Source organism: Amblyomma mixtum, chromosome 3, assembly GCF_055824585.1.
Source record: "Amblyomma mixtum isolate Tamu chromosome 3, ASM5582458v1, whole genome shotgun sequence".
Taxonomy (NCBI): Eukaryota; Metazoa; Arthropoda; class Arachnida; order Ixodida; family Ixodidae; genus Amblyomma; species Amblyomma mixtum.
In genome coordinates, this window is record NC_143014.1 from 331508510 (window position 1) to 331525757 (window position 17248).

Sequence of the window (17248 nt, forward strand, 5' to 3'; positions counted from 1 at the left end):
ATAATATGCCCGTCGAGCAAGCTTGTTTCCTCTCAAGCTACCTCTTTTCATGTGACGTCTGCCTTTCAAGAAATTAACGTTAAGTTAGTATAATTATGCCGCTGCGTAACATAACTCAGTACCGTTTGGTTTCGGTTACCCTGCGAATTAAGCCCGAAATCCCAGTAGACGCTCTAGTTTCGTTACCAAGCATGAAGGCTATCGTGGTCACTCAGCAGATGGAGAAACATGTGGTGTTCCAGTCGAAAGCATAGGCGTGCACAGATCTCTCCATTAGGGGGTGCAAATTCATGCGAGCGCCCCATGGTCACGCGCTGCAGGGGATGCCGAAAGAAAAGTATTCATTATTGTGTGTGTATACACACACACACACACACACACACACACACACACACACACACACACACACACACACACACACACACACACACACACACACACCACACACCACACACACACACACACACACACACACACACACACACACACACACACACACACACACTGTAAAGACAAACTGAGACGCGCTGAGCTGAGCGTCCCCTCGATTGCCTAGCCTTTCTTTTATATAACTTCCTCCTCTTCTTCCGCCTGCTTCTCTCATCTCTACTTCATCTTTGTTGTCTCGGCATCACACTCGGCCACGACTGCGGACCTGAAAAGAAGAGACAGCACAGTCCTAATCAGTCTTTCAGGCGAACGACCCTTTTCTTCAACCGCAACACGTGCACGGCGAAATTGCTTCTCCTCCGCCCGTCCGAACCAGCTTGAAACGCTGCAGTACACACACGCCACGTATTGTCACCTAAGCGGTCAGTGATTACAAAGGGCCCATCATATTTCGCGGTCAGCTTACGCCCTGTTGATTGTAGGCCCCGTCGCACCGAGACCTCGTCTCCCACTCTACAGCGAGGAGCTGGTCGATGTCGGCGGTCATAGTTGCTTTTTTGCGCCTGTTGCGCACGAGACGCTCTTTTCCGTGCTTCCAGCCTGATGCGCTGACAAGCTGCCTGTCGCGGTACAGGGGTCCGATGTTGATGGGTGTTGCTAAGTAGCTCGTTCCTGTAAGGTGAGTCTGTTGTCCGTACACAATCTTATAAGGCATTGTTCCTGCAGAACTTTGCACAGAAGTGTTGACAGCGTAGGCCGCCACTCGGAGGTGCTGGTCCGAGTCTGCCTCGCCTTTTATGTTATTCATGCAGAAGAGAGCGAGTCGCGATTGTATGGTCTGATTCGTCCGCTCGGTGAGACCATTCCCTTGAGAGTGGTACGCCGATGCGAAGTGGTCTTAACTCCCGCCCGGCGCAGGTAGGCACAGATTTCGCGACTCCGGAAGGTGGTTGAGCGGTTCGATATTAGTTTTCGTGGAATCCCGTTCCGCCATCCGAACCGGTCTTGTAAAAATTCAATGACGTAGTGCGGTGCGAGGGAGGGTACAGCAGCAACCTTTAAAAATTTTCACAGATAATCTACAGCCTCTAATATGTACCGGTTGCCCACTGCTGATGTCGGGAGAGGTCCAATGTGGTCCACACGGTGTCAAATACAGTCTCAGGCAAAGGGATTGGTGTTGGTTTTTTGAGCCAATGTCGGCGGTATAACGTAGCATCCCGCAGGACGAACGTGGAGTTGCTTCCAGTGTCCTCAAGGGAAGCCATGATAGCCGCCAAATCTCTGTCCTCGCTTTGGGCCTTCTTTATATCCTGCTGACAAAACAAGAGCCAACTTTTGCTGTGCTGAGCTCGAGAGTAGCCGTCACCACTGGGTGTCGCGACAAGGCATCTGCAATAAGGTTAAGAGCCCCGGCCCGATGCCGCACATCATACGTGTATTCTTGGAGCGTGATAATCCAGCGAGCGAACTTGTTCTTGAGGTATTGCTTCGTGAACATCCAGGCGATTGCGGAATTATTCGTTACGATGGTGAATTTCCGTCCGAAAAAGTAGTGGAGAAACTTATCGTCGACACTCCAGACCACCGCCAAACATTCTAACTCGTTCAAGTGGTAATGGCTTTCGGCAGCGGACAGTTTGCGACTAGCGTATGCCACGACTTGCTGAGCACCCTGTGAGTCGCGCTGGAGAAGAACCGCCCCAAGGCCGACCTGACTGGTCTCAGTGTGCACTTCAGTGTGCCAATCTTTACGAAAGTGGCTAAGTGCTGGGCACTGAGTCAGTTGATCTTTGAGCGCTTGAAAAGCTCATTGCTGCCGTTCACCCATATAAAGCTCTAGCCCTTCTTTAACAAATTTGTGAGGGGAGCTGCTGTGGTAGCAAAATTGGCTACGAATTTCCGTAAATAGGAAGCCATGCCAAGGAACGTCTGCAGCTGCTTTACACTGTTAGGTGTGGGGTAATTCGTGACGGCCGCTATTCGCTCTAGGAGCGGGTGAATGCCCTCCGCAGAAATTTTGTACCGAGGTAGGAGGTCTCCGACAGGCCAAACTGACATTGCTCGCGGTTTATCCGGTAGCCAGCTTGGTATAACAGGACAAGAACATCATCCAGATTCCGGAGATGGTCATCTTCGCTGCCACCGATGACCAAAATGTCATGGAGGTAGACGACACAGGCGTGGTCTTTGAGAGAAAGAAGCACCATGTTCATAGCGCGCGGGAAAGTGCTTGGAGCTGTACGTAGCCCGAAAGGCATGCGATTGAACTCGTACAGCCCGGTAGGGGTGTGAAAAAGCAGTCTTGTGTGTCTCCTTTTCGCTGACGTTTATCTGCTAGTACCCGGATCGCAGGTCGTGAGATGAAAAGTATTTCGCGTGTCGGACGGCGTCAATCGTGTCGTCGATACGGGGAAGCGGATAAGAGTCTAGGATCGTGTGCTTATTGAGCTCTCTATAATCGACGCAAAACCTCAGAGTGCCGTTTTTCTTGCGTGCAAGAACAACAGGGGCTGCCCAAGGGCTTGAGGAGGGTCTTACGGCCGCAGCAGCTAGCATGTCGCGTACCTGATCAGCGATGACCGTGCGCTCACGCTCTGCGTAGCGCCGCAGCGGAATAGTTATGGGCGGGTGATTGTCGGTTGGTATGCGGTGGACAATCAAATCAGTGCCAGGAAGCTGTGCACTAGTCTCCGCGAAAATGGCCCTGTGCCGGTGCAGCAGGGCACTCAAGGTTTGAGGACCGGAAAGCTCACCTTTAGCATGCTCGGCCATGGGCGGGCTAGGGACGGTGCGGCATGAGCGGAGTTGCACTTCGCCGTTTTCGATTGACAGAGCCACGTCCCCGGAGACATGAGGTAGTCTGGGCCCAAAATGAGGGCATCAGGCAAGTGCGCAAACACCGGGACGCCAACCAGGACTTTGCTGCCAGCCTCAGTCCGGATGCTGATATCGACTGCACCAACGGGAACAGCGCTTCCCCCCAAGCCTTGCAAAGGAGACGAGGTCCATTGACTCATCGGGCCCGGTGCATGACGTTGAAGCAATGCCGTTCGCTGAGCCCCGGTGTCAACCAGTGCGGTCAACTCCCCGATGCCGTCAACATGCAGCGGCAGGAAGGGAAGAGGGTGATTCTAGAACTGCACGCGTGGGCGGGCAGCATGAGGACAATCCTTGTACATGTGGCCATGTTGTCCGCACGAAAAGCAACCGCGGCGTTGCTGTGGTGCTGCGGCAGTTGTTCCGGCGGCAGCAAGGGTCCCGCGACGACGGGCGGTGTCATGCAAGGAGGCCGCTCGGTGACAAAGAGTGAGAGGCTGTCAGTGTACAGTGTGGACACAATCGATGCGTGGGTGGGCATCACAATATATATATATATATATATATATATATATATATATATATATATATATATATATATATATATATAGGTTTTGGTTTATGGGATTTTAACGTCCCAAAGCAACTAAGGCTATGAGAGACGCCGTAGTGGAGGGCTCCGGAAATTTCGACCACCTGGGGTTCTTTAACGTGCACTGACAACGCACAGTACACGGGCCTCTAGAATTGCTCCTCCAAAGAAATTCTAGCCGCCGCGGCCGGGATCGAACCCGCGTCTTTCGGGTTAGCAGCCGAGCACCATAACCGCTTAGCCACCGCGGCGGCATATATATATATATAGGTTGCGAGAGCATAAAGTACTTGACTGCTTACAAGAGTATATAGGGAAGTATACGCTTCGTCTGCCATCCTGCCGGTGACGGTGCTTGTCGGCACCAAGTGACGCAGCTTGCTTCCAGGGAACTGCCTATGTTCGTTCATCAGGTGGCGCCCTCAAGATTTGTGAACAGTCCTTATCCCTCCTGGGCTGTGGCATCGTCATCGACAGCAAGTTCAACGCCAGTATTTAGGCGCTGGTGTCTGTGGGACCGCTTCAGTGGGCACGAGAGCAGCGTTGCGGCCACAATGGCTAACAGACCGCCTTTGTTTGCCATCCAGGTGCGTAACCGCATTCCTTTGTATGCTATGAAAAGTGACAACCGATGCTTACTGCTGCTCCCGTGCCCACGGGTGTTTTTGAGCGTGTTGACTGAATGCTTCAACAGCTGTCTTTTGCTTTTGTCGGGAGATGTGGAAGTAAACCCTGGTCTTTTTCACACGCGTACCAAAATAATAACCGGTGATTCGAGCACAGACGCCTCGAGCGAGGAGAGTAATCCTACAGCCAATATCATATTAACACAATCAGAACAAAACATGGAAATACTTCGTATCTTGAAGGAACTGCAGACACAGTCAGTCGCGCTTTCAGCCAGTAACGAAGACATAAAGAAAACGATGGAAGAACTACGGCGCGGACAGCAGAATATTGATTCAGCCCTCGCGAATATAAATTCTAGACTTACAACAGTTGAACACTCACTGGAAGCAATTGACGAAGTAAAGCAGGATTTCGAATGCACTGCTCTTGACATTCGGAAACAAAATCAACTGCTGCAGGCACGAATTCATGAACTAGAAGATCAGAGCCGTAGAAACAATTTGGTGTTTCATGGTATTGCCGATGACAATGACCGTGAAATATGGGACGAAACGGAAAAAAAACTTCTAAACGTCCTGTCAAAATACGTTGACCCAGCACTTTCGCCAAATGATATTGATAGGGCTCATGGCTTAGGGCGGTACTCTGATTCTGGATGCCGTCCGCTGATTGTGAAGTTCAACAGCTTCAAAACCAGAGAAAAAATTCTGAAATGCAAAAAAGACATTAAAGAAGACGACATTCGAGTGACAGAAGATTACTCATTTGCCACACGCCAAGCACGCAAAAAACTGATTGGCTTCGCGAAATCACTGCCCGGCTCTCCATCTTTTAAGCTAAAATACAATAAATTAGTTGTGAACAACAGATCCTACATGTATGACCCTGTAAACGATAAAACATTTGAGATTACCCCAGAACGCACCAAGCCGATTACCCAGCACCCGCCTCCGTCTCTCCCCGCTGCATCTAGTCCTTGTAACTCTGCATAACAGTTACCGAGGGGCAGTGACCGTTGTGTAAATGCAGCTCAAACATCAGTGTTGTTTACTAATATCCGAAGTGCCATAAAAAGACGTACGGAACTCTCCTCTGCCCTAAGTGCGTGTTCTGCTGACATCGTCGTCCTAACTGAAACTTGGCTGCATGAATACATACGTGACTGTGAGATATTCGATTCATCTAATCAATTCCACTTCTATCGTTGTGACAGGAAAGATCGGCAAGGTGGTGGCGTACTAATAGCAGTCAGTAAAAAAATAGTCATATTCTCTTCACATAACATCAAGCATCGAAACTATATGGGTATCTCTTCAACTAGGCTACCGGAGAATAATTTTAGGCGCATGCTATCGACCGCCAAATGCATCTCCTACATTTCTTGCAGAGCTTCATGATACCATTAATGTCTTCGTAACGCGTTACCCTTCGTCATCTATCTTTCTGTTGGGTGATTTTAACTTTCCGAGCATTGACTGGTCCTCGGTGCAACCATCCTAATCTTCGAAACTATCCAAGGAATTCACTAATTTATGCTCACTGTTTAATCTTACCCAAATTGTTACTCAGAATACAAGAATTACTGAAGTTACAGCAAGTACATTAGACCTTGTACTAACAACATGCCCAGAACTGTGTTCAGAAATAACCTACATGCCCCAGTTAAGCGGCTATTCGTTGCTCAATTTTTCTGTGAACATTCCCATACAAAAAACTCTGAGTCACACTAAAATAATACGCATGTATCACCGCGCTGACTTCAACAAAATTAATAATGAACTAGGTTCTTTCCTGGCCACCTTTTTCGACGAATTCGACTCGCGATCCGTGAACGCAAACTGGCTTTTATTCAAGAACAAAGTTTTAGATCTCACCAGCCGCTTCATACCTACTCGCGTAATATCTTATCACCTGCATACGCCATGGTATAACACGCATCTTAAGCGCTTCTCTAACCGTAAGGAACGCTTTTTCCGATCAGCTAAAAAATCACGCACTGAACATCATTGGTCCCGTTATCGCTCTGCAGCTTACACTTACAATTCTGCGGTCAAGAACGCTAAAGCAAATTACTTGAATAGCACTATTCCGAGTATGTTGCTCAATAACCCAAGAAAATTTTGCAGCGTCATTAACCCTTCTGAAACATCTAGAATAATACTAACGAATTCAAGTGACGAACCTATATCAGATACTGACTGTGCAAATGTACTGAATGATATGTTTTCGAGCTTTTTTTCAAGTGGTGAAACTACGGATTTCCCCCAACTGCGTCATAACAACTTCCTCCCAATGTACCCTGTGGTCATTCATCCTGATGGTATAGTTAAAATAATTGACAACCTTAAGATATCCTCCAGTGCTGGTGTTGATTGCATTAATCCAAAGTTCCTGAAAAGTACGAAAATGTATTCATCGCTCGCCTTAACTAAAATATTTCAGCAATCATTGGAGAAAGGTGAACTACCGGCTGATTGGAAGATTGGTAAGGTGGTCCCAGTGTATAAATCTGGTAATAAACACTCGCCTCTTAACTACCGGCCCATATCTATTACCAGCATTCCATGTAAAATATTAGAGCACATACTCTTTTCACATATTGTCACTTTCCTTGAATCAAACTCGTTTTTTCATCCTTCTCAGCATTGTTTTAGGAAGTCCTATTCATGCGAAACACAGCTACTCTTATTCACACACAAACTTCACGCAATTTTAGACCGTCACTCGATCGCCGACTGCATCTTCCTAGATTTCGCGAAGGCATTTGATAAGGTTTCCCATCATCTTTTGTTACTAAAACTGCGCATGATAGGTTTAGACACTAACATTTTAAAACGGCTCGAAGTTTTCCTTACTAATCGAAAGCAGTTTGTTGCCATCAATAATGTTAATTCCGCCGTTCACCCTGTTCTTTCCGGTGTTCCCCAAGGCACCGTCTTGGGTCCCCTGCTTTTTCTTAAATTCATCAACGACTTACCCAGCAATCTTTCTTCTTCTGTACATCTTTTTGCCGATGACTGCGTTCTCTTTCGGGAAATAACAAATGATAACGACAAGCACATGATTCAATCTGACCTTAACACTATCTCAACATGGTGCAAAACTTGGAATATGACTGAATGCTGAAAAGTGCAAACTTATGCGCATTTCTCGTGTTAATAGCGATCTTCCCGTATATACTCTTAATGGTGTGCTACTTGATTCAGTTACAAAATATAAGTACCTCGGAATTCATATTACGTCTAACCTTAGCTGGCATGCGCACATTGAGAACATCACTAACAAAGCTAATCGCATGCTGGGATACCTGAGACGTAACTTTCACGCAGCGCCAACTAACATCAAACTTCTACTCTGGTATACCACACTCGTACGTTCACAACTAGAATATGCGTCATCAGTCTGGGACCCTGGTGTTAAGAGCTTGATCGACACACTGGAGATGATACAACACAAATCAGCGCGCTTTATTTATTTATTTATTTATTTAGTAAGGAACCCACAGCGCCGTGGCATTACAGTGGGGGGGGGGGGACTTCCGGCGTACGTCAAGCGTGACGGCTATGAAGGCTACATTGGGCCTAACTTCACTTGCATCACGACGCAAAATTGCACGCTTGTGTCTTTTTCACAAAATATTACATCATGAGTCCATTCGCTGCGAGTTACTTCTTCCCCCTGCATATATTTCACGCCGCACAGATCACATACATAAACTAGGCAATTCTCCATGCGAAACCAAAACATTCTCGGATTCTTTTATTCCTTACACGTCATATGACTGGAACCACCTTCCTTCTTCAGTTGCCACAATTCCTGACCCTGTATTGTTTCGGACTGCTGTTACCGCTTCTGTTGAATGATATATGTGTTTATCACTTATTCTAACTTCTCTGTTTTGACAATTTATTGTTCTCTGCTGTTGTTTGTATTTTTTGCAGTGTTATGTGTTACCCACTCCCCTCTGTAATGCTTTGCCCTGAGGGTAAAATAAATAAATAAATAAATATATATATATATAAATATAAATAAATAAATAAATAAATAAATATATATATATATATATATATATATATATATATATATATATATATATATATATATATATGCTTAATTGCTTACCGAGGGCCTCGGTTCTGGCAGCCTTGACGCCATAGGAAGCATAAGAGGGTTCTCACGCTGCTTCCACCCTCTCCGTTCGATGACGTTCTACGTCACACCTGCGGTAACCCAGGACGTTCTACGCCCGCCGCTTATGAACGTGGGCGGCGCTGATGAACACTTTCAAGGTTAGGTTACTTGTAAACATAAATAAAAATAATAACAAACACAAATTCGCCCTGCTTCAATTCTTCGCTAAAAAGACTGCCTAATAAGAAGGAACGCCTGTTTTGCTCAGCCAAAATGTCCAATTCTGTGAACCGGTGAGATGCATAGAACTTCGCTGATTGAGTTTACAAGATCGCACTATAAACAAACTAAGGAATCATTTTTAATCTTACTCTTTCTTCGATGCGAAACTAACCAATGAGTGACCCAAAGCAATTATAGAACGTTGTTAAGAAAACGAATCTGCCTGCTATTATTCTAAAACTTCTGGAAACCAGTTAAATCCAAGCGAAATGGGCGGATGTTCTTAATATGTTCACGGTTGATTTTACTAACAATATCAATATCGCTCATCTTAATTATCTACTCAGCAGCTTCTTTATTATGAGCCCTATTATTATATATCCTTCTGGCATAAAAAGTATTTGATCAGCCAAAAATGTCCTTATCTTGTGGCGTGGATAACATCAATTCTAAATTTTGCCACCGTAACCCACATGCTACAAAAGACAATCTACCTTAAAGCGTACGTATTGCATATTCAACTTCTTCCTATCTGTAAAATGACACAGAGTTGGAAAACCGGTTTCAAGGTGGCCTAAAAAGAATACCAAAGCTTTTATAGAAGAACAATATTGTTTTCTTTAGCTACATTATGTGAAGTCCTCGTCTATTCAAATGTAAAGTTTGAGGGCTTCAATGGCCGTTTGGTGAGGGAGGTTTCCATAGTGAAGAAAAAACTAGAGGCCTTTCAGTAGCAGTGCAGAGATAATGCTGAAAATGTTATGGGGAAATACAAAGTGGCGGATGCCGGAAAATTGCGACTTTGGAAAGCCAGTTTCGTTGACAAGCGGATTCTTTCGCCTGACTGAAGGGCGTTTTGAAATTTTACATTCGTAGATTCATGGGCTTCTTAAATTTACTTCCTGTTGATATCGATCGCGTACATGCAGAAACCTAGGAGAAAATACAGCATTCCAACGACTGAACCAGTAAATTAAAGTTCAGGTTTATCTGGAGCAAAAAGACACAACTGAAAAGAGTTTTGTTGTGCTTCCCCTTCGGCCTAACTTCTTTCTTTGCGTGTGCTGGTCTGTCAACGGCGGCTTTACGCGCGAAACAAACTTCCAGCCGTCTGAACAAGACAGTATTCTCTGCTTCTGGGGCAGCAAGGTGCTCATTTTATGGAGATGTATGGCCGGCACAGATTTCGTTTCGCGTGGTTCCGCCGCTAAGCTGGAAGGTAACTTGGATAGAGCCTACTATTGGCAGCAATGGTGCTCCCCACGTGAGTATAGTATAGTATAGTCGGATGAAACCATGGAAGAAAGGATACTAATCAAGAATGCAAGGCGAAACATGATTAAAAGGCGAGGGCCAGCCAAAGGCGTCGATTGTTGATTACGGCGTCGCGGTTAATCTGATTATACGCAGGCAACAGCCGCCCGTCTCCGATATGACGGAGGGGAATAACCGCGACATCACGACAGACGACTGGTGTCATTGGGTGTACGGACTGCTTTGACGGTCGTTTGTTGCTGCGACCTTGTGTAGTACCCGGCTATGCGTCGAACGCCCGTTATCGGTCTCCACTCACCGCGATACACTGCAAGCCGCTGAAACTAGCCCCGCCTCCTATTCTTTGCGCTAGAGTCTCGCGCAAGAAAAGCTTGCCACTTGGAAGCTTTAGCAGTGCGCGTTCTACCGCTAGTTTGGCTATACCTTCAGAAAGTGGGACGACTGGCGGTGTGTTAAGGACGCAGCGCAACCACAGCCACCCAGCAAGTCCGCCGACATTTACTCGACTGTCACGCAGCATAAAATCGTATAAAATTAAATAACGATTAGAAATTCGTAGTCTTGAGCAGAATTAGTCGAAGTGTCAGGACACTGCTTTCACAATGGCCACCGTGCCATTATGTACTCTATGGTGGTGAAATATATGTCATTATTTCTGGAGGTCGCCAGAACTTGTGAATCCTGAAGTCTTCCATGAGCGGCTTCAGCCTCGCTGGTGCGCACCTTGGGGTCCTTTCTCCTCAGACGAGTGGCTTAGTGGTGTCATTCCTGCCTTGAATGCTTCGTTTGTTGCAAAGGACACTGGGATACTTCGGCAGCTCCGGACAGCGCTCATATTCAGGATGTTTTCATGACGGGTGTCTCAGTGCGTGGCATGAGCTGTGGGCACGCTCTGTTTATATATGATCACGAACGCTTCCATTAAGGACGAAAACTAACACCCCAGTTTGCAGGGAGCTTCGCCTTAACAGCTTAGAGCTCTACAAAGAACTTTCGACTGTACTGTAATGTCTAAGTTTGAAGAAGGGAAAACAAGAGTGGTACCGCATCCCAAACCCACCTCTCCATCATCATCATCGAAACACCGCCATCATCACTATCAACATCACTACGCCCACTGCAGGGAAAAGGCATCTCCCATACCTCTCCAACGTGGTCCTGTGCCAGGTGCGGGTACTGTGCCCTCGAAAACTTCCAAATCTCATCCGCTCATCAAACTTTCTACCGTCCTTTGCTACGTTTCCAACCTGCTTGCGTCTAGTTCGTTACACATGACGACCGTCAGTCATCTTGTCTCCACATTACATAACCTGCCTATGCCCGTTTTTTTCTCCATTTCGGCTAGGATGCCACTAAGGGGCGTTTCTTCACTCATCCACTCTGCTCTCCTCCTGAATCTCAACGTTAGACCTTTAAGTTTTCTTTTCATAGCTCGCTTCCTTGTCGACAGTGCGCGCTAACTGGTACGAGTGTTTGATGTGGCTGAGTGCAACATATCCCTACTCTGAGACGCTGTATTTGAATTTAAATTTAACACCGCAGATGCCGGCTACCACACAGCATATAATAAAAGACATCATCAATATTCGGGAAGCAATCGTTCATGAATTTAGGGCTCTTCAAGTGCCGCATAGTTCTCATAGTGGTTCGGAGTAGTGCTTTCCATGAGGACAGTATTTTTCTTTACGTTAAAAGTAGTGTCTTTTACTCCGAAGAAAAAAATCCTTTGGATTAATTTAGACCCTCGGCGTTTTTTTACGTGTGCTGACATCGCACGGGCCTCGAGCGTTAACTTTCGCTCCCATCGAAGTGCGACCACAGCGGTGGGCATCGAAGCCACAACCTTGGGGAGCAGCAGCCGAGCACTAAACGCGCTCAGCCACAGCGCCGAGTCGCTCCAGAGAGGGGAATCACAATCAGCACTTGCTAAAACTTTTATACTTATTCTTAAGCGGAACTCATTCTACGCAAGCGCTTCCAGGCACCTAATCTGATTGATGCTACAAATACCAGCAGTAATCCATGTTCAATATCGGTGCCGCCGAAACGATGATCGCGAATCCCTACGCAGGCTTGCATTCTCTCCTTACCTGAGTATATGGAAGCGAAATATGGCGGAAACATAGCTGGAAATTTTAAAGCTGAGCATATTTCAGTGATTAAGTTTTGAAAGAAAGAAATTTAATTGAAACTTCATCATCGGCAAGTTTAGAAGGTAGCTGTGAAAATAATGTTGATTCACGTTCACTGTTACTGTTTTTCTTAACTGTAGCACAGTGACTACTTGTTTACAAAATGTGACTGTGGTCATGCGAAAGAGTGCAAAGTCAACGTCTGTCCTCATTTTTAATAGTTGATGTTGCTGAACCTTTTACTGCAAATTTCTCAAAGGAAAATATACAAAATCGGTGCCGCCGCCTTTCAAGAAAGTTCCGGAACCTTCTCAAGCACCCAGGGTGGTCAGGCAACTTCCGTCGGTCGCCCTGCACAGAAAAATTAGGGTGTGAAGTATAATAGCGTTTATTTGGCGTCAAACATCGGAGTAACTTGTGTACCTGCCAGTATTTAGCATTTTGCAGGCTTGTTAAGGTTACACGTTGTGCGAAAGCGGGAGTTAGTATAGACCATTTCAGGAAGCTGAAAATAGCGTCACAATCTGTGGAGGAAAATCCAAAACCGGGCAGCAGCGTAGCCCCGGTTCTTTACGAGTTACCACTGCTTAGCAGTTCAGATGGCGACATCAAAGTTACGGTGGTCTAACCATGGTCAATGAGCGGTGATGCTGCCCAAGTCTTTACGCTGCAACTAAGCAGGATTGTCTAATCCATAGTTTTTGAAGAGTTTTGTTAGGACAAGTTTTGCATGAACGATTTCTTGCGTTCAACAGGCGATGGTTTGCAGAAGCAGCGAAATATTGCCAATAAAACAAAAATTCCTTAGCAGAACAGTTTTTCTCCACATTTTTGGGAGCATTTGTATCAGGGTTTTGGCATTACCTCATTTTTCAGCTCGAAAATTAGATAGGGCCAACACAACAATGAAGCTAACAAGGAACGCTATCCGCCATGCGCTAATGGTAACGCACAGAAATATGCAGCTTGTGCGGGATGCCCAGTTGGCGTCCCGACCACCCTCTGTTGCAGGGACGCTAATAACTACGAACACACACATGCGTTTTGAGACCCTTTGCTAATTTTTTTGAGAGGTGGGGGGGGGGGGGATAATTGGCGCGAAACTTGGTCCAGCAAACGTGCAGAGCTAATATCGACGAGCGTGTCAACCTGTGACTCCACCCACGCATTGTTGCCCATAGAAGTTGCTCCGATTGAGGGCTCGGAATGGAAAATTTTAAAACTCCTTTCTGCTGCAGCAGGACGTTACTTCGCTGCGAAATTTGTCAACAATAACCAGAAAACTACGGGGAACTCATCTTGTAAAATTTAATAAAATACGCCGAGGCACACAAAAACGGCTAAGCTGCCGCTTAAAGGGGTCATGACACACTTTCGCGCACTAAAGCTGTTTATTGCATAGTGTTCGAAATGCATCTCGGTACAACAAGGCCAAATATGAGCTCATCTGGTGCACAGACTAATTTATTATTCAACTTTTAAACTTTCTCCTAAACCATAAGGCATGCAGCTAATATTGGCACGCCGGCGATTCATGACGACATAAGCAGATGGTCACGTGCTTGCTCTCGACAAAACTGCGCATTGCGCATAGTGAGCGTAGGAGGTGGCTTGTTCGGTCGGTATAGGGCGCGGAGGGGTGAAGGGGGAAAGTTATACGATGGGGTGCCCCAGAACGCCCTAGAACCGCACCCCACGACCGGGGCACGTATATAGTGTGAGCAGAGAAAAAGAAAGAAAAAGATGTTCCCCAGCCCGGCACTCGACCGGCTGACAAAGGGAACAAAGGCCTGTGCCCTACCCTTTTCTGTCTAGCTTCTGCCCGGTCTCGGCAACTCGACTACCATGTGTCACGGCACGGCCGGACTCCGGTAGGCGGGCGCTCTGCTCCTCACAGACTGTGCGCGCGCGCAGTTTTGTGCCAGAGGACGGCGCTGTCGGGTTATTACGTCATTCAGGCTGCTTCAATACGGCCGCCGCTGCCAGGGGGAGGGGCCTACAGCTGACAACTTCTAACTACACTTTCTAACTCCAGTGCGCGCGTAGAGCCCTGGTTCTTTTGAAATTGCGCATACCAATGTGGCGGCTAGTGGCTTCAACGTAAAAGCATGATTTATTATTAGACCATGTCATGATCCGTCTTACTTACGTAGTATTTGCAAGTCGTCATGAAGGCGCGGGAAGATTTGTCAGCGTGGGGCTTGTTTGAGAGGCTAATTTCACTAACCACTGTGAGCACAGGCGTTAAGTAGTCTGCGAAAACACAGATCTTCAAGCATATATAAGTGGAAGCGAACGACAGCCCAGAACTTAGAAATCATTTGTGAAACACAAGCCTTATACATTTCCTCGGTTAACGGCACGCGGGAAGGTGTGGTCAGCTGTTACGGTACTTTGTGTACGCATAACCTTTAAGAAATAGATCGGGCAATCGTGGAATGACCTGGTAGGACATATACATAAGCAAAGAGCGTACACCGCTTAACAAAGTGTCTGAACGCTTCGCGGCTTTAAACATCACGCCAGCAACTGCACTGATGAAGACGAAAGCAGAAGACAGCTAATAAAAGGCACAGTCTTATAAAGGAAGGGTATTTTTCTTCTTACTGCGGCCAAATTTCTAACAAGCCACGCCTATGTCAGAGCGAAGTTTAATGCACTGGGCGGAAGACATGCTAAAGCGCAGGCGACGTGGGCGCCAGGCACGTAGCTAGGCTTTTTATTTTCGGTAGGTGCACCCCGAAGAGAGCGGGGGTGAGAATGAGGGGATGCGTAACAGGATACGTGCCTGTTACTCGTTTCCGCGTATAACTTTGCATCGCTTTTAGCTTAGTTTGTTTACCTTGCAGCTATTTTTGTTGCCTCAGGTATCTATTTCTTCTTTCCTTCTTCTTCTCCCTTCGATCTAAAAGGATATGTGTGTTCCTCTGTATTGGAATGCATCCTGTTCTTAATACCGGACGTGCAAATTTCTTATTAAAGTGTATCTTGTGAAGACAGTGTAACGGTTTATACCGGACTAAGCTACTGTTTCTTTAAACTAACTTTCTGAAATTTTCATTGCTCTTTAATATACCTTTTCCTCCGCAAACAGGTGTCCATGCTTTTGTTACATTTCATCATTTTGTCGGGTATTCACTTTTCTGGTAAGGCGCGTGGGTTTTCAGTTCATATTGGCGCGAAGCATTGCTATGTCACTTTTGTTATGCTCTAACGCTGCCGGCACGCGGCATCATTCCTTCGTGAGGCAAGATGACACCAGATTTATGTGGAATCATGGCGGCCGCGCGCCACTCCTCCAACGCTGTTCGAGATTAGGCGATTGCCGCGCCTTCTCTGGAATGTTCATCGTGAGCTTTAAACCAAGGGCAGCTCAGGAAGGTGGTGGTTGTGTTCGACGACCGCGGCGTACATTTGTTGCTATGGCTGTCGCAGAGTTCACCTATTTATTGTTCAAGCCAGCCCAACGAAGAGTTCGTTTCAATAACACTTCAGCCTGCTCGTCCATTGTCAACGGTGTTTTCCCTAATACTCGATAATATAATTTACACCCCGCCCCCTTTATGTAGGCTGTTGACGCTTACGGTGTCTCATTAGAAATAAATAAATAAATAAATAAATAAGCACGAAAATAGGAAATCAGTAAACCACTCCTGACCTGGTGTGAAGAACGGCAAAACATGGCTACAGACGTGCTCTTGGCACCTAATTGCTACTTCGAGGCATTCAGTGGCTTCAGAATAGTGTACTCTTCAGTTATTCTGTGCATAACCGAATAACTCTGTGAATAACTCCGTAGTTATTCTGAGCATTACTTCCTCACACTGCGCGTGGAAAGCTGTCGCGGGGAGTATTGCGCAGGCGCCTTCTAGATGTCACTTACGCCGCCGCATGACAGAAGCCGAAGGAGCTCCCATCTGGAGTGCCCTTGGCGACCCTCAGAGCGGTGGGCCCAGATGCTCCCCACGCTGCGGCGGTCCCAGCGTCTTCGTGGTGTCGGCTGCCGTCGCTGCCATGCTGCCCATTAGCCAGTCACCACAGCACTGGGTGGGGCTGCGTGGAGGGCAATACGGGTGCGTTGCCCCACAGACCACTGTCAGCTCGGCATCAGTTGTTTCCTGTACCAGGCATATAATAAGAAAAATGCTTGAATGCCACGGACTCATAAAACATGCGATGCGCAGCTGCATCCGAAAAGATGGTCGCGGTATCCATCCACTGGAAGCGCTTGCAGGTGCTGGCGTCATTTTTTTAGCTCTGAGAGCGGTGATCCTTATCACCTTTTTATTGGCCATTAGACATTTATGTTGCGTGTCATGATATTGTGCATGGCGGGAAAGTAACAAATATAGGATTCCCTATATAGCACTATAGGAGAGATAATATCGCTGAGTCATTCACTGCCTGACCAGAACAACTATCCCAGTTCGAGAGCTCACAATTGCTGAAATAATTTTATTTAAACTGTGGAACATAAAGGTGAAAGCGACACTGTAGTGCTCACCCGTTTTGGCGATTTGAAGCTTAATACTGCAGCGCGACGAAATACGGAATATGCCTTGGCATTCACCGCCAGTTCTTGTGCTCATTTCTGGGCAGCTTTAGCTTAAAGCATGGTGCTGCCTTCAAATTTCCTCCTCACACACTGGAAAGTCTCAGCTTAACGGAAGAAAAGTCGGTCTTGGGACCAACAGCGCCAGTACAGCACTCGTTTTAATCATCCGAACATCATGTGCTATTGCTTTCCGTGTCTCCGTCTTCCTCCTCAATTTCTCCTAATTTTATCAACAACAAATTGCGCGAACAATTAATACACACAGATTCGACTAGGTTGATGGGTCAAGCGCGAACGTTCAGCTTTCTTTTATCGCCTTCAAAAGACAGTGTAAATAGGCAGTGACAAAAACACACCGAAAAGAGGGATAGAATGCCACACGAGAGCACGTCTCAAACGCAAATCTGCATAAATTTTTTCTCAAAATTATGCAGCGAAAGTGATGTCTTATTGGCGCATTTATCATCCCTTATGTGGATGTAGCGTGTCCAATAATATGAG

The 17248-nt window shown here is 46.5% G+C and overlaps 1 pseudogene; it reads right to left on the reverse strand.

Annotated features, from left to right (window-relative positions):
• Positions 1-606: 606 nt before the first annotated feature.
• Positions 607-3751, reverse strand: LOC149355952 (uncharacterized; annotated as a pseudogene).
• Positions 3752-17248: the final 13497 nt, after the last annotated feature.